The sequence below is a fragment of the Choloepus didactylus genome, chromosome X, assembly GCF_015220235.1.
Source record: "Choloepus didactylus isolate mChoDid1 chromosome X, mChoDid1.pri, whole genome shotgun sequence".
NCBI classification, from domain to species: domain Eukaryota; kingdom Metazoa; phylum Chordata; class Mammalia; order Pilosa; family Megalonychidae; genus Choloepus; species Choloepus didactylus.
Window position 1 is genome coordinate 20,615,197 of NC_051334.1, and position 18,917 is coordinate 20,634,113.

The following is an 18,917-nucleotide window of genomic DNA, read 5'->3' on the forward strand; positions in this document are numbered from 1 at the left end:
TTGGAAGGGAAATTGCAGGATTTGACACAAGAAGAGGTTAAGATATATATGGGGATTTCAGTTCTACTGGGGGTCAATGTCAGTCTATTTTCAAGTCGCATCAAAGGAAACATGAAAAGTAGTCTCATAGATAAGAGAAATGTGAGAATTGCAAGGCACTGGATCACCCCAAGATTGCTGGTGTGGGAGCCTTTGGGAATTAAAGGAATTAGGTCTGGTTACACTTAACCTCTATCCTGCAAATTGTTCTGAAGTGGAGAAGGCTGTCAAAGTCAGGTAGGTCATCTGATAAGAGAGCAAAGTATGTGCCAAGGGGTGTGCTTGAGTCATACATTATCATAGCCAGAGTCACACCCTAGGTTGCTGTGCATAGTGAGAAATCTAAGTGTCAAGTTAGCAAGGAACCAAACAGATTCTTGCCCAGAAGGGTGGGCAGAATGTCCAAAAGCTTTAAAGAATGTCAGAGGCCTATTCTGCTTCATATTACTGCTGCTATTTATAATGGTTATTACTTGCATTTTATTGCAGTAATGGTCAATTCTTTCTTCTTTCACTTAACTTCTGTCTCCAGGAATTTTGATTTTTTTTTTTCTTTTTCTCTTATTTAACATAAAGACCATGCCTAATATGAAATTTGCCTCCAAAGGCCCCAAGAAGAATCTGACTGAGAGTGACCCCGGAGAAGACAGGAAAGGTGGGTTCATGCAATCTCTTTTGGTGCTTATTGGCATGATCGTTCAGTGAACCTCTCTCCTTTACCTCATCCCTTCAGTATGTGGAAAATTCCATACTCCTTCCAATCTCTGCACTTCCCTGTTCCCTTTCCCACATGCCCTCCCTTTTTTGGTTCCTGGGCTCCTTTGGCTCTAGGTGGAGAATTTTAGAGTGAGAAGGGTGACCTTTCCTCTTAAAAAAAACACGAACACATGATTCTAACCTCGTTGACTTTATTAGGAGTACCAGTAAGGGCATGAAGAGGAGAAAATCAATTAGGATGAGTGTTGGAGGGGTCAGAATTGGTCCCTGGAAGGTTGCTATGGTAGGGGATTTGGGGACCTGTCAAAGGCAGAACAGTTGCTAATTCATATGTCAATCACCTTATTGAACTATAAACTCTGTGAGGTCGGGATCCATGTCTATCTTCTTTATTGCAAAAATTGTCATATAGACAGCAAAATTTCTGGCATGTAGTAGGCTATCGATAATTATTTGGTGAATTAACAAAATGAATGAATGAATGAAGACCTTCAGTATAGCTACTAGACATCATTACAATAATTTAGAACCTTGATGCTGTCTAATTCCGAATTCACCTTACACATATAGCCTATTTAGTCTCTATTGACTTTCTTGTATTATTGGCATATATGCCTCTCCTAAATTTTAAGTGTCTTAAAGGGCAGGAGAATCAAAAAGATAAATCGCTATCCTCAGATCTCAGTTCTTAGCCTAGTGGGCTGGATGTAGTAGGAGATTAGCACTTGTTTTATAAATGAATCAAGCAACTTTCATCATAATAATATAACTTCAAAAGGAAACTTTCAGGCACCTGAAAGTAATATTCTGGGAGATTTTTGGATCAGACTTCAGGAGGTAGCAAAATTTGGCCTCTAACGATTACTTTGAGCTGATATGCTACTCTCCAGTGGGAACTGAAAATTCTACCTGATACTGATATGACTGGTTCATTGGCATCTTGCTTGAACAAATGTAGGTTAAATTTTGAAAAGATATACTCTAGTAATAAAACTGGCAGAAGAACAGCCTTTGATGGTGTAAAGCTTCCACAGTCAGTGAAATATTTCCAAGTGTATTGGAAAGATATGACGGTTCATTTTCTTAAGGAATGGATTAAAATCACAGCTCTCCCTGGCGCAGACATGGATTGCCATTCCCCAAGGGGATATATTCGGACCTACTGGGTACACGACACTTTCTGCTTATTCCCAGGTTCTATAAACGCATCTTGTAAATTATTCAACAAGAGAATGACACAAGTTGGATTTGAGTCAACAACAGAAGTCAAAACATATGGCGGATCAATACACCTTTCTCCTGGCTGATTTTATCAGAGGTCAAAGATCAATAGTAATAACGAGGGCAGAGAGATTACTGAATTTGGAAGCATCCTAGTGGGGGTTAGCAGTCTCAGTTTTGGAGCCAGTTTACTTGGGATCCAGTCCTGGATCTACCACTTACTACCTGCATGATCACATTCAAGTTGCTTAATCTCCTTGTGTCTCAGTTTTCTTCTCTGTAAAATATGGAGATAATAATAGTCTTTATGTCATTGAGTGTCATGAGGGTTACATGAGTTAATATTTGTAAAGTACTCAGCACAGTACCTGGCATGCACTAAGGTCACATATATGTTTACTATTATTATTACTTTAAAACTCGATTTACATCAAAGATTCTGAGGTCCAGAGCCAGGAAGCATTGTATGTCAGACCACAGGGTCATGGCCAGAACCCAGCTCTCCTCATTACAAAATTCAGGGCTCTTTCCTCTGTGTCATGATGCCTTGCTATGTTGATGAAATGATTTCAGTAAACCCCCAGAAATTGGAATTGTACTGAATGCCATATTTTTTAAGGCAATAAGCCAGAAACAAGCAGTGACACTTAAGACTGTTATCAAGAAGTATATGGTAATCCTCTGGCCTCTGGCATTGTTGCAGCGGTGCCTGCCCATATCTTGTCTGTTCACTGGTCCAGGGCCTGCTTTTAGCATGCTTCTGCAGACATGTGACCCTCCACCCATGGGCTTTCTCTTGACCTTTGCAAGGGCAGGCCAGAAATAGCCATAAGTTAATGCTCCCTTGGGAGCTTCCCCCCACCAGTGATGGAAGGGATTTGAAGAATAAACACCCCAGCTTCTTGTCCCTCATGTAGGACAACTCTGAGGCTTATTATACACTCGCCCAAAAATCCCCAGCCAGATTAAGCCTCAAGTGCCAATGGCAGACACCTGCTCACTTGACAACACATCCTGAATTTGCTGCTTTCCCTTCTTGTCTCACTTCCCCGCTGTACTGGTGTTTTCTAGGGTCACCTCTCAAATAAACTGCTTTCACTCAAATCCTTGTCTCAGGGTCTGCTTGCCTTTATTAAATGATGATTAGAAAAGCAGCATGTCTAAATACTCTGTATCTTGGGAATAGATATACCCACATGATTGTTCCGTGTTCCGAAAGATAAAAAGAAAAGTGCTGGCCCTGAGGCCCCTCCGAAAAACTGTGCATATTTTGGAATACTTTTTCTCCCATACATAACAGGCTGGGCCTTCTCAGAAAAATAAAAGTCCCCTCAAACTTTTAAGCCCTGAAAGAAACTGGAAATGTATGAACAAGTAAAAATACATACATAGCTTATATAATTTTTAACACCCTTCACAGATCTGAAGTCACTTTGTTAATTTAGGAACATAAAAATGCATTATGTATAACTTGGTTGGCTCCTCAAAGTATCATGTTTGGTATCTTGAGGATGTGAAGGCCTGGAACATTTGAGGGGCAAAAAGAATATTTTGAAAAAGAATCTTGAAATGCCATGATTAAATAAAATTCCAAGATAAGTTGGCCAGGTATAGGTTTCTGGTTCAGGTGGGGTCAGTCCCCTCTGCTGTGGAATTGCTAAAAGCAAGTGGCCCTTTGGGGAATTTGGGGCTAGATCTGTGGAGCTGAGGCACTGGAGTTCTGGGGTGTGCTGAATAACATACAGGTTTGTTTTAGGGGTCCTTGAGGATATCTGAGTTATCTCATTGTGACACATTATCGAACCCCAGAGAATGACTCTTGTCATTCTCTGTGCACCACAGTGGACATTCAGGACCCTTACATTCATAAATCCATCTATAGTGTGAACACAATGTTGAGTAGAGAAAAGAGAAACAGGTTGAGAGGCAGATGCTGAATAGGCTGTAAGAATCACCCACTGGCTAAAGGGACTTGAGTCCTCTCATGACTATCACAGACATGGACATATTTGACATTCTCTTGCAAAATCACAGGACTCAATTAGAGAATGACACTCCCCTGGCCACAGAGATTAGTTTGAATGTGGTCTTCTTAGCTTAATGGTCAGAGTTTTTGTTGAATGGTTGAGGGAATCCTCCTTCTTGCATGTAAACAAAGAAACGTGTAACTCTGATTGCTATTAAGTCACCATTTGAAATCAGCCTGAAAAAAAGGGTAGACCGATGTGAGATAATTGCCTAGAAGTTAAGAGAGAAGTGGAGCTGGAGGCATGATCATACTGTACCTGAAACTGATGCTATCTACAGACTTCTTATTACATGAGCCACTAAATCTTCTATAGATTTTTCAGCCTGTTTATGTGAGGACTTTCATTTGTTGTACCACAAGGCATCTGTATAGTATACATAGGTATATAGGAATGTGACTAATAGAAATTATTCCTTGAAAACAATTTAATTATTTTGCTTTAACTATAAACTCTCATAATATGCTGTGTTCTCAAGCCCCATTTTATGGACTTTTCTGGGGAGTTGATGTTAACTGTGGATGATAAATATGAACACCATTAGGAACTTAGCAGAGGACAGGGTCCATGAGGAGGGGTCTTCTTGAAGTGGAGGCTCAGTATAACTTTCATGGGGAGAATGTTGTCTTACAATCAATTAATAGTTTACTGTTTTGCAAGCATATTTCACAAAACTGGCCACATTCTGGTTTGAGTAGGCAAGTTAGAATAAACAATTCCACCTGACTTAGATACCTATTGTATTTGGCAATTGGCTGTTCCCTTGGCATGTACTATTAAGTGTTCAACAGCTGGTTTTCTCTCACCCCTGAGGCCCTTTTTTTCAGAAGATAATTAGTTCAGAGATGGACACAGAGCTCTTTGTTGGTAATCTGAGCTGGGATCTGAACTGGTATCAATCAGGACCAGGGATGTACCAAAAACTTAGGATATCATTATTTTAAATAATAATTGGGGGGGGTCATAAAATGGAAATATTTTCTCTTTAGGTCATATTGGAAATGAGTGAGACCACATTTTAAAAGGTTTTTCTTTTAGATATTAATATAAGAAGGCATTTGAACTTACTGAGTGTGACTCTGTGCCCATGAAGGAGAAATTTTTCTGGTTGAGATTTTAGCAATTCATTGAATACAAAGCAAAACGAAGCATGGTTTGATCATATGCATGATTTTTCTTTACTTGAGTGATTTTCATTCTGTCAGACTCTCTGCCTGGAACAGTCACCACACCCCAGTATACACATTGAAAACTTGGACATATCCTCTTTGTCTCAGTTTAGATGGTTCTGTCTCCAGAAAGTCATTAATCACCATCACCACCCACCCACACACCCAGTAAAGGTTACGTACTTGGCCTTCTGTACTCACCATCATAGAATTTACCATACTCTGTGAGTGCTTCTTTGCTTGTCTTTATCCCCATTTGGGGTGAAGAGAATTTAAGATGGTGTTCTAGTTTGCTAATGCTGCCAGAATGCAAAACACCAGAAATGGATTGGCTTTTATGAAAGGGGGTTTATTTGGTTACACAGTTACAGTCTTAAGGTCATAAAGCGTCCAAGGTAACACATCAACAATCGGGTACCTTCACTGGAGGATGGCCAGTGGTGTCCGGAAAACCTCTGTTAGCTGGGGAGGTACGTGGCTGGCGTCTACTCCAAAGTTCTGGTTTCAAAAATGGCTTTCTCCCAGGATGTTCCTCTTTAGGATACAGTCCTTCAAAAATGTCACTCGTAGTTGCTCTTGGGGTGTTTGTCCTCTCTTAGTTCTCCGGAGCCAAGAGTCTGCTTTCAACGGCCATCTTCAAAATGTCTCTGTAAGCTAAAGCTCCTCTCTCAGCTTCTTTGCATTCTTTAAAGTATCCCTCTTGGCTGTAGCTCCTCTTCAAAAGGTCACTCTCAGCTGCACTGAGTTCCTTCTGTTTGTCAACTCATTTGTATGGCTCCAGTGATTTCATTAAGACCCACCCTGAATGGGTGGGGTAACACCTCCATGGAAATTATCCAGTCAGAGTCATCACCCATAGTTGGGTGGGTTGCATCTCCATGGAAACACTCAAAGAATTACAATCTAATTAACACTGATGCATCTGCCCACACAAGATTACATGAAACATAATGGCGTTTTGGGGGACATAATACATTCAAACTGGCAGATGGCCTCCATGATCCCTGCCTCCTAGTGTTCATGGTCTTGTATAATTCCCTCCCCTTCAGTGTGGATGGGCTCTGTGACTTCCTTCTAACCCATGGAATATGGAAAATGTGGTGGATGTCATTCCCATGAGATTAGCTTACATTATATAAAACTGTCTTGCTAATAGACTCACTCTAGAGACTCTCCTTGCTGGCTTTGAAGAGGGAAGCTGCCATAACTTCCATAACTGCAAGGAAATGAATTCTGCTAGTGACCTGATGAGCTTGGAAGTAGACTGTGTCCCAGTTGAGCCTCCTGATGAGAACCCAGCCCTGGTTGGCACCTTGATTGCAGCCTTGTGAGAATCTGGGTAGAGGATTGAGCTAAGCCGTGCCCAGAGTCCTGACCCACAGAAACTGTGAGATGATAAATGAATGTGGTTTTAAGTCACAACTTTTGTAGTAATTTGTTAGGCAGCCTTGAAAACTAATACCTGATTAATGAATAAAGTCTCTGAAAATAGGGGAAATGACTGAGTTGTTTGAAGTCATATCTCCAGGGCCTAGCATAGCAATTGGTGCATTGAAGGTGATGAGTAAAGGCTGTTGAATATATAAATATCTGTTAAAAATAAGTAATATTGAGAGTGAAAATAAAGTCTGTAGTCTTCATTATAAAGTAGTACCCTCCTCTGGTAGGGTCGTTTCTGTGCTTTGGAAGTAGACACTTGCCATTGCTTTTGGGTTCACCTGATGCCAGTTTTTCTTCTTACCAGCTCACAGAGCTGCTGTCAGATACTGGAACTTCTGGACATACGTGTTTTCAGTGGGTTGATTCAGTCATCCTCTTATCTAATATAGTTTCATTTTTGGATTTTTAACCTCCCCCCTCAGTATTACCTCAAATACCAAAGGAGAGTCTCTTAGAATATGTTAGTGGTTTATGTGTCTTTTATGAGTGAAAAGAGACTGATAAATAACTGGAGCAAAGGTTGCTTATGACCTAAATTGGTGTGGTGATGGGATCTCTGCCATTGTTAAGTGCTATCATACAAGTATTAGATGCCATTGTGGGGATTAGATGGGGGTATAGAAGTTTGGGGCAAGAAGATGAAAAATAAGGCAGATTGTGAAGGCCAATACCATCTTCCCCTGATTACTCTATCTGCAGATTTGCAGATCTTCTGTTGGTTTTGATATGCCCCGGGCACTTCTTTATTACTGAATTTCCACACTATTGTATATATTGTTTATATGTTTCTGTCTTTCACTAAATTGTGAACTCTGAGAGAGCCTTTTTAATTTTTTGTAATACTAATATTTCTTGAGTATTGTCTTCATTCCAGACACTGTGCTAGGTGCAGCAACCCCACGAGATAGATCTTATGATTTTCTCCCATTTTTACAGATGAGAATTTGAAGTTAGAGACTCAAAGTTTCTGGCCTTAAGACACACTGTCAGTAATTGGTTGAGCCAAGATTTATCTCCAGCATGTGCAGTGACTCACTCATGGTAGGTATCCAAAAGATGCCTTTTAAATTAGTGTATGAGGCCCAGGCTGGGGCCACCTAGAAAGTATGCCTCAGCCGAGTCCTTCTGAATCCACTTGTCTTTCTGAAGCAAGCCCCTTCGTGTCTTAGATTAGAATAGGTAGCCAACACTGGTTGTGTGTAGTTTGAGAAGCACCTTGCTTTGAGATCTGGGGCCCTACTATTTCATTGACAGTTAACATTTGGAAAATGAAAGAGGATGGCCTCAGAATTCTCACCTGTAGGAACTGTTTGTGTGCTTAGTCTCTAGTTAAACACGAGTGCTCATTGTTCTCCAGGAGATGATCATCTTCTTTGGGCGGAAAGACAGTAACTGTTCTTTGGTTGGATGACCACACTGTGCTCTTAGTGATGAGCCTGGCAATGTGGATGGGGAGAAGAGTGGTGGAAAGATGACTGAGCAGTTAGGTCTCTGGAGCTCTAACAGTGATTGTTCAGCCTTCATAATCCCTTGCAATTTTCTTTTCGCTGTTAGATCTGAGTATAACTTTTTTTTTTAAGTGATGATGCTGTGCAATAATTTCACCCCCTGGAAATGTCTATTGAGATGCTGCTTGAAATCATTTTATGACACATTTTAAATAGAGTACTTGAAAAAAATGTTAAATTCCTTTCTTCTCCCTCCCTTTTCTTCCTTCTCCAGAGATTTGTTGAGCATCTACTAGGTGCTAGAGTTTAAGGGGTATACAAATCTGACAATATCCCACATCTCATGGAGTTTATTATAAAGTGTGTGTGTGTGTGTATGTGTGTCCACAGAAAATAAACAGACAAGTAAAGTGATAAAATATCTGATTTTAAAAATGAAGAAGAGAAAATAGGGTGATAGGGAGGAACTATCAGATGGATTCCTTAGGTTGGATGAACAAAAAAGGCCTTTTAAGGAGGTTTTAAGCTGGGACAAAAAGACCCAGCCATGCAAAGAGCTGGTGGAAGAGAATTGCAGGTAGAGGGAATAGTTAATGCAAAGCTTCTGAGATGAGCTTGAGCTTGGTGGGTTTGGGAAACAGCAGGGATGTCACTATGGCTGACTGTGGTGGGAGAAAGGGAGAGGAGTAGAAGACAAAGTTATAGATATGGACAAGGTCTAGATCGTGTAGGACTTTGTAAGCATGCTAAAGAGTTGGTACTTTATTCCAAATACAGTGGATAATAATTAGATGATTTCAAGAAGAGAAAGGCAATGACCTGGTTCATTAATTTAAAAATGGTTACTGTTTTTAAAAAGGATTCTGTTTGCAGGTCTGAAATATTTCATAATTTTTAAAGACAATACTTATTACTGTGTACAAAGCTAATTGTAAGAAGGCAGGAATTGAAGTAGGGAGATGAGGCAGGAGGTCATTGTATAATTACAAGTGATGAATAAAAAAGTGGCTAGAACTAGAGTGGTAGTGGATATCAGGGCAAGAAGTAGAAAAATTCAGGATGTGTTTTGAAGGCTGAGTTGATATAACTTGCTGTGGAGGATGAGAGAAAAAATAGGAATCAAAGATAATTACTAAATATGTTTTGATTGAGCCATTGGATACGAAGATGTTGTCATTTCCTGAGTTGGGGAAAACTAGGGGGAATCACGGGTTTTAGTGGCAGGGTGACCAAGAGTTCTCTTTTAGCCATCCTAAATATGAGATGCCTATCAGAGTTCCAAATGCAAGTGTCAGGTAGCGGTTAGATAAAATATGCTGGAGATGGAGAGCTGGGGCCACCAGCTTATCCATGATCTTTAAGGCCATGGATGAGATGAGATCACCTAGTTAAAGAACAGATAGAGAAAGAGATGTGGGAGTGAGCCATAGAACACTCTAGTATGGAGGTCAAAGAGAAAAGGAGAAACCAGCAGAGAAGATTGAGGTCAGGGGACCATGGATTGTGTGAAGCTGAGAAAACGAAAAGAAGAAAATATTTCAAGGAGGAGGGAATACTCAACTTTGTCTAATGCAGGGGTTCTTAAAACTTTTTGTGCCCTAGCATCTTTTGTAGGATGCTGAAGCTTATGGACCACTTCTCAGAAAAATGTTTGCAAGCGCACAAAATGAAATCCATAGGATTTCAAAGGAAACCAGTTATGTTGAAGTAGTAGAGTTTTCAAAATACTCGAAAACAAATTTGTGATAGTAGTATATGAACTTTTTAATAATATATTATATAACTAGATCTAGCAGCGGGACTAATAACTACTGTAATTTCTAAGTAGTAATAAGCTTAAATGGTATTTTATGATAACTTCAGCATCTTCAGTGATGTACTATGAAAATGTCTGTGATTTCTGTTTGTGACAAAGTCACAGGTGTATTAAGTAGATTGTTGAGTATGTTTAAAGCTGAGGGAAATGCTAAATTTCAGTTAGATTAGTGAAAATAAAGACCTAAGTTTTTCAAGTTCACAGACTCTCTGATCTCAAAACCACTGATCTAATGTTAAAAGGTAAATCTTCAGAAAAGGCACTCTTGTGTGGATTCCCCTAAATGGTGACTTATTTTGCCACACTTGCTTAATTTTGAGCAATAACCTTAGGCTTGTCAATGTTCTAGCTCACTGTTAGAAAATGACATTAAAAGGGCACAGGGGCAATGGCAGAGGAAGTGGGTGGAGGAGGGAGGGGAATGCCGACTATTCTTTTCTCTAGTTACTTATGTTGAAGTGCATCAATATTCATAAAGCTGTCTAATATTGAAACAGATTTGGAAGTGAATTCATTAGGGCAGAAACGTTTAAATCTGTTCTCCCATTATTTGATATTCAGAATACTTTATAGGGAAGAAGGATAGACATTTGTACAAACGTTCTCCCTTTGTTCTTTTGTTCTGTCTGTTGCCTTCTTTAAAGTTCTAGAATATCTATTATATTCATGTCTCCCCCTAATTAAAAAATACAGACTTGACCTAACTTATAGATGTGCAGTTAATCTTGGAATTTCAAATGTAGGTGCTCAAAAAAATTCGTTTGTTGATCACTTGAGTGAAACGGTTTCCTTAACTCCAACAGTGGAGTAGTGCTTCAAAAACTCTAAATGTTTATACCTCGATCCAACTTATTCACTCATTCTGTGATGAACAGTCCTTCATACTCATTTCGCTTGCATTAGGCTGTGGTGTAGGGGTTGGCAAAATATGGCTTGTGGCTGGTTTTCGTACAGTCAGTGAGCTAAGAATGTTTTTTTTTAAGTGGTGTAGGGGTTGGCAAAATATGGCTTGTGGCTGGTTTTCGTACAGTCAGTGAGCTAAGAATGTTTTTTTTTTAAACGTTTTTAACGGGTTGTAAAAACAAGACAAGACAGCAAAGCAAACAAACAAACAAAAAAACACACCAAAGAATATGCAATTGAGATCTTATGTGGCCTGCATAGCCCAAACTATTTACTGTCGGGCCCTTTACAGAAGAGATTTGCTGATCTCTGCGTAGTGGCTCGTGTGTGTGTGTGTGTGTGTGTGTGTGTGTGTGTGTGTGTGTGCGCGCGCGCGCGCGCCTAGGAAGCTTTCTCAGCCCCTTTTTCACATTTTTTATTGTGAAATATAACATATATACAGAAAAGCGATAATATTCAAAGTATGATTTAACAAGTAGCTAGAGAACAGATTTCAAAAAATGTTATGGGTTACAGTTCCACAATTTCAGTTATTTCCTTACTGTGAAATATAAGATATATACAGAAAGGTGATAAAATTCAAAGTACAATTTAATGAGTAGCTATAGAGCAAATTTCAAAGAACGGTATGGGTTGCAGTTCCACCATTTCAGTTATATCCTTCTAGCTATTCTAATGCCCTAGCAACTAAAAAAAAAGAATAAAATAAAAAACACTTATATAAAGATTCAGTATTCATAATCCTTTGTTAAAGCCTAGCTTACCTGTTGCTATCCCTTCCTCTCATTTTGATCACTTGCTCGATCTTCAGGGATGCCTAGGCAGTGACCACCCTGACTTGTTCATATTGAAAAAGGATGTCAACATTATGGGAGAGGGGGATGCATCTGGTTGATGTTCTTGAAGAGTCAGCCCACTTCTTTAAATCTTAGATTTTGTCCCCTTGGCTACCAGAGTGGACCAATGATCAGACTTGACCAATCCTACTATGTCATTTCCCTAACAACTTTGATTGGGCTAATTGGTTCAAGGGGTGAGCATGTGAAACCAGCAGGGGCCATTAGAGTCCTTCCCGTAGAATTAGTATGTAGATGTTGGGAAAGCTGCTTCTCTACTCACCAGAGTTGCTAAGCTGAGATGGGGTGAGCCTGGACATGATGGTGGACATCATGGGAGAGCATCTGTAGTAAAGAAAGAATTGGCCAAAATGCAGAGGGAAGTGGGCCTGTTAGATAGATAGTAAGAGGGCACCAACCACAGGTATTGGCCCAGGGATCCCTCACAAAATGGAAGAGGCAGCAAATTAATGGAAGAGATCTCTGGTGGTTGAATTTGCCGAGTTCCAAAGCCATCATGCAACTGCAGAAATAACAAATCTGCGTATTGTACTGAATTTCTATCTGAAAGGGACAGTGAAGCAGCCAGAGAATGGATTTGGGACTTGTAGTTAAACATAGCACAGAAATCACACATGGTTATCTCCTCTGCTGCCAGAAACCCTGCCAAATTCAACAATAAAGGAATGTAAAAAGGTAGAAAGTCACAGAGAATGAAATTGGGGAAAGGTTTAGGGATGAATTTTTGATGAGTCCATTATAAGAAAAAAAAAACCTAAAAAGAACTATAACTCCAGGAATTACAAAAACTTACACAAAAGCAGAAAAGTAACCACAATGTACTGTACAGTTCATTTGTACTGCATTTGCAAGTTACAAACAATGACCCCACCTGTCCACCTAACCCGCCATGGCCATCCATGCCTTGTGACTGGCACTTCCAGCTCCTTTGTAGTTGGGGGAGACCACATGGCTAGCTGTGGCCAGTGAGAAATGCATTTCGTTGCTGGTTGAGCTCTTGTGGAGCTCTGTCCCTCCCCTCTGGCAGGGCCCCAGCAGATTTGAGACCTGGACCCCCTGCCCAGCCCGAGGAGCAGAGCCGGTGCACTCCCCATGGCAGACGTGCAGTATGAGTAAGAAATGCATTCACCTTTGTTGTTTCACACTGCTGAGATTTGGGAGCTGTTGCGACAGTCTATCCAGGCAGATCCATGAAACTTTTACGCACATTGGGAGATGGGGTTTGGCAGTGACTGCTAGTTGTCCTTCAGTATTGATTCTCTACTTCCTTATTTTAGTTTTAGATGGCACATGGTTTAGGAGTACATTTTCCAAACATTCTTTGTGTGACCATGTGACACATGAGATATGGGTAAAATGCCCTGAAAAGCTGTGTGTGCCCTACTGCTTCCTCACCTCCTGATGGATGGAGTGGGCAGGAGAAGGGGGCACAGAGAAGAGGGCTGCACCAGGGGCAGAGGCAACTTGGTCAGGACTAGCTCTGGAGCAAAGCCGCCTGATTTCCCCCGTGCATGCCAGCTCTTGTTTGCACTTGTGAAGTAAAATTCAATGTCATGGAAGCCACTGATATCCCTGTTATCTCTCTTAAAGCAGCCAGCGGATATCCTGTGAAGTGGAAGAATGGGAAGTGTGCCCATGGGTGGTAGTGACGGCTGCATAAAATAATGCCTACAGTTGGAAAATCAAGAAGTAACAGTATAAGCTTGTTAATTAGTGATGTGCATGGAAGTGTCTTAGAGAATGTGACAGTTTAAAATATATGAATGCATGACTTTGTTAGAAAGAAAAACTAAGAAAGAAAGAAAACTGCAAATGAAAAAACACCAAGGCAATTTTCTTGGAAAAACAAAGAGTTTGCAAGAAAGAAAAGGGCCCCACAGTACACTACATGGCTCAGCAAGGAACAACATTTATACTGTCAACGTAACCACTAAATACTGACTTGGTAACAATATGTGATGTAACCACACAGAAAGTGAGAAGCTGGGAGGTGTGGAAGTCATGTTCGCATGTGTCACAACAGCTAGTCCACCAATAGCATCCCACTGGGATAAACCAAGGAAATAGCAACATGGACATGATTCAGAAACAGGGAGTAGATAACTAAAAAGGGGGAAAGTGGCTGCCTCTGCTGAGGGGAACTGAGGGCTGAGGTTGGGCCTGTGATGACCTGGCATAGACCTATCAGTGGTACTTGATGTTTTAAACTATGTTCCTGGTATTTCTCAGGTGAAAATGAAAATTTATTTCTGAAATATGTGCATAAGAGGGCATTCAAGATCGACTCTCCTGTGGCCCCTTTACTTCCTGGTTCAGCTCCCCCAGGTGGGGTGGATGAAGCTGGTGCTGGGGCTCCTGTATGTCAGGGTGCGGCTGCAGGGCCCGTGGTGCTTTCCAGGAACATTCAGTCGCAGTGGCTGAACAGGGACTCCATGGCAGACACCGTGATAAACACTGAAAACACATGTTCTCACCGAAGCCTCCCACTGGTCACCCTGGGGAGTCACATGGGTGGCACTTGTCCCTGGGTCTGTGGTCAAATGCCTCTTCATGGCTACTCCCAGTCTGAGAATTTTAAATCCAAGTGGTTATAAATTATAATTAAGTTATAAATTAAAATGTTTTTGTATAGATACTAAAAAGTTCTTGATGAGGAAAGGAGGGAAAAAAAAGGAGGGCACTGACCACAGCCTTTGAGCCATGCTGCTTGAGGCAAGATCAGTTCCTCTCTCTCCATGGTATCAGTCAGTGATTCCCTTTTGTTTAAGTTTATTTGATCTGCAATTCTGTCGCAACCAAAATAGCTCTTTGTAATTCAGATGCATCATAGCTCTTCCCAAAGTTCAGGAAGAAACTCAACTTTTTCTTTCTTGCTTGATTGGAGAACTGAAATAATACTGCATACAGCTACCAGATATTAAGCACTCTCAGTGTTCTAAGCACAGGGCTGGTGGTTTTACATTATGAAGTTTATATTATTAGTGTGCCAGATTATAAAGAAAGGAATAAAATTCAGAAAGTTTAAGTAATTTGATTAAGGTTTCACAGCTAAGCATGTGGCAAAGCTGAGATATTAATCACATTGTTGATGACTCCAAAGTTCACATTAATATTGTGGTCATGGGATTTGAGTGATCTGACAAAATAGGACCTTATCATACTCTTACCTCTGAGCATAGCCTAACGATAAGTTGGTGCCTATTTTTTAATTTACATTTTAGGGTTTAAATGTAAATAAATGTAGAGTGATATTGGTCTCTCATTGCATTCAAAGTATAAAAAATTGAAATACATGTTATCAACTTAGCTGTTATTTTGGGGGGGGGGGGGGCTCAAAACATTGTAAATAGGTAGAAAATGTCCTAAGCTGGGAAATACAAGGATTTGAAAATGTAGGGATGATCTCTAACCAGCTATCTCAGCTCATGTTCAGTGGAGCCTGTAGCAAGGATAAAGTGCTGATGCTTTATTGGGGAGATGCAAACCCAGGGCAATGAGAGTGAGGACAAAGGAGGGAAGGCCGGGCAGGAAGAGAAGGAATGCAAGGTGATATGTGATGGTGCTTTGCAACAAGCTGCAAAGAGACAAAGCACATTGCTTGGCAGACATGTCCAGTGGGTGTGGATGTTTATGAATGTCTACATGGAAGCTGTGTTGATAAACTGAGCCTCTGAAGGGCATGTGGGAGGAAGGATATAGAGGAAATTTACGTGCCTGGATCCCTGCCATTCCTTGTTTCTCATTGGTCAGAGTTTGCCCCACAGGGAATAAACCCCCCCATGCTTCTAGATTGCATCAGTCTGACCCTTTGGTATGCAAGAGGATGCTTGGTTCCATGCCCTGTGGAGTGGTGTTTCATCCAAATTCAGTGCAGGAGGAGTCAGAAATGCCAGGCAAAGTGGCTGGTCACCCAGCTGCATGGAAGAGGTCAATGCAAAGTGCCCAGCACATCCTGAGGCATGGAACTGATTGATCCCAGTGGGGAAACCACACAGGCCCAAGGGAAGTTGGTGAGCCATGGAAGTGCCTGAGGCAGAGCAGGTAGCTTCAGACGCAGGAAGAAATGTGCAGAGGGTATTTGAGTACATGCAAAAATGTGATGTCATGGATGAACCTGAAGACATCAGGTTGAGTTAAATAAGCCAGATATAACAGGACAAATATTGTATGATACCACTAATATGAAATACCTAGAATAAGCGAATCCATAGAGATAAAGTAGATGACAGTTACCGGGAGCTGTGGGAGATGGAATAGGGAGTTATTGATTAATGAGTACAAAGTATCTGTTTGGACTGATGGAAAGTTTTGGTAATGGATGGTCATGTTGATACCACAATATTGAATGTGTGTAATAATACTGAATTTTACACACTAATGTGATTAAAATGGGAAATTTTGTGTGGTAATATATGTTATCACGGTAAAAATTTTTTAAAATTTGATATCATATCACCATTGAATAGCCACTGTCTGGTGGCTTTGAGTTATGTACCCCAGAAAAACATGCTGTTAGTCTTAATCCACTCTTGTGTGTGTGAACCCTTGTAAGTAGGACCTTTTGATGAGGTTACTTCAGTTAAGGTGTGGTCCATCTCAGTCAGGATGGGTCTTAATCCTATTACTGGAGCCCTTATAGAAAAGACCACAGAAGGAAAAGCCATGGTGAGCAGCCAGCAGCTGGACATCAACAGAACCCAGAAGTGAAGATGAAAGGAGAAGATGCCGCCATGCGTGTTTCTGTGTGATGGAAAAACCAGGGACCCAAGCATTGCTGGCGGCCAGCTCCAGTACACCACAGTCTTCTGGGAGAAAGTATCGCCTTGCTGATGCCTTGATTTTGGACTTCTAGCCTCAAAACTGTGAGCGAAGACATTCCTGTTGCTTAACCCAACACATTGCATGGTATTTGTTTTAGCAGCCTGGAAACAAAAACATAAATTATGTCAAAAGATCATGAACTACTTAAGGAAATGAGTGCCCACTTACTCTGCAAATTAAATAAGATAAGCAACTCAAATTCAGTCTTGATCAGAAATTAAAGAATTTTTCTTCAGCGCCAATAGAGATGATTTATCTAAGTCTGAACATTTACTAAAGCTTAATTTAGGTTGATGCACTAGATTGGTATTTTTCATTTTTAATGTGGTGAACTGTTATTATGAATTAGATCTTTCATCATGGAAACAGCAGCTTCCAGTTCTTGGAGGCAGTCAGTGGTGAATGGTTATTTAAGTAGTGGTTCATCTATCAGTATAGACTGGATACAGGGAATATATATATGGAATTTACACACACATACATATACATAAATCTAACTATGTACACATATATACATCTACAAACATGCAAATGTATAAATATCTATATATTCCTTGTATCCACTCTATACTGGATATGTATATATATACACAAATACATACATATGTTCATCTCTCCACTGGTAACATAGTTGACAATTGTACTTTCTGTTTTCCACCTTTGGCTTCGCATGAGGACACCCATAAGGCAATCCACAGTTTCACAATGGCTTTGCCCTTGTATCTGGAAAGTTGAAAAAGCCATTGATTGTTTCAAATAACAAAAGTATATTCTCCCTCATAGTCTCGGAGGTGAAATCTGAAAAGCGAAACATTTACAAAGGCACAATTTGATCTTTCACATGAAGCCATCTGAAGTTGATAATACAGTCGGGAATGCACTCCTATTGTTTTTATTTTCCCCTTCCTGAGCATTCTTCCAGCTCAGCTGTTACGGGTATCCCTGATGCTCCCTGAGCAGGGATTTTAAATGACTCCACGACAGATTGTTCTCAGACTGAACTGTGTGCAACAAATCTTGGGAATTTTAATTCATAGAAAATAAATGGCATTCCTTTAGGGTCAAGAAAAAAATCCCCATATTCCCTTTTTAGAATATTTTCATTTCTCTTATAAATCAAGTTGGACCAAAATGGCTTAGCTTCTTTTCTAAGATGTTTTTGTGGACTTTTGGCCTATAGTCTTAGTGACCCCCATGGAGTCTGACATTTAAAGTGGTATTTGCCCACCGAAAGAGCAGCCAGTGTTGAGCACCTTGATGACTGACAATTCACAGCCATATGAGTCTGTCCTTAAACAGAGACTGTTGGGATTGGGTGAGGTGGGCAGAAGGCAGTGGATTGCAGTATGTATCCATATCTTAAAATCACTCTATGTCTCCCTTCAAAAATCTCCTTTAGCTGTAGGGGCAAATGACCAGGAAACCAATTGATATCAAGGATTTAGTTAATAAAACAACTTCCAGGAAACTATCCTGGGTCAGATCTATTAAAGCTGACTGTTCATATGTTTTAAGCCTCCCCATCTCCATCAGAAAAAGAAGTATAGTCACCTTTGAAATAAGAACCTCAGGGCGCTACACAGCCCTCAGTTGATAGAGTAACTCAGATTTACTAAGGTGAAAAAGGAGAGAAGCCCATTTTAAAAGTTTAAACTGCAAACGTTGAAATAAAGTGGGTCTTCAGGTAAATCTTTGTTTCCTGGAAACACCCTGCCCCAGAGCATTTTAGTTAATCAAAGCCTTGTTACTAGTATTGATAACTACATACTTTATTTGTGATATTCTACTTGTTAAAACTTTCCACTATAACAGATAAGGTTAACCTTCTGTTTGGCAGAACAATACCACTATTCCTTTGTAGCAGAATGCTGACGTTCATCCTCAGCTTTATTCAAAACATGTCATCCTGCTTTTAAGCCTCAAATTATGGCCAATACTGCCATTAGTGAAGGAAGAATGATGTTATTACTTACTTTCCAAAGGAAAAAAATATATGGAAAATGGGAAAAGGCAAAATCATTGCTTGTTTTTCTTGGAGCACAAAACAAAGGAAGAATGAATTACCAGAGAGTTTCTTGCTTCCATTGTGACAATTTTGCCCCACCATTTAATATTGACATTCGTGAAGAGATACCTCTAATTCTCTGGAGCCCAGGAGCAATATCCCTTCCCATTCAAGTAATCCATCATTCTGAAGGGTGGGCAGATAATAGGAATGTATGTTTCCTTTATCATTCTCTGCCAGTAGAGGAAATGGCATTCATATTGAAACTCTGTAAGGTTCCCATTTTGCCCAGGGCATGGTCAGCATCCATCTTCTCTAAGATGGAGAGCACAGAATGGAAGTGTACACCTGAGCTTTCTTGGGTTGGAAGCAAAATGAATCTGTCTAGATCTGTAGTTATCAACGAATATATGAACATGAGGTAAAAAGGTGGTGTTTTAGTTTCCTAGGCTGC

General features: G+C 40.3%; 1 long non-coding RNA gene across 2 annotated transcripts in view; it reads left to right on the forward strand.

The window, feature by feature from the left end:
* Positions 1–607: 607 nt before the first annotated feature.
* Positions 608–18,917, forward strand: part of LOC119523743 — a 134,519-nt gene continuing 116,209 nt past the window's right edge. Inside the window, exon 1 of one of the 2 annotated variants that reach the window (XR_005214661.1) lies at positions 608–694. This is a non-coding gene — a long non-coding RNA (uncharacterized LOC119523743). The remainder of the gene's footprint in view (positions 695–18,917) is intronic. The other variant, XR_005214662.1, reaches the window with a different exon arrangement.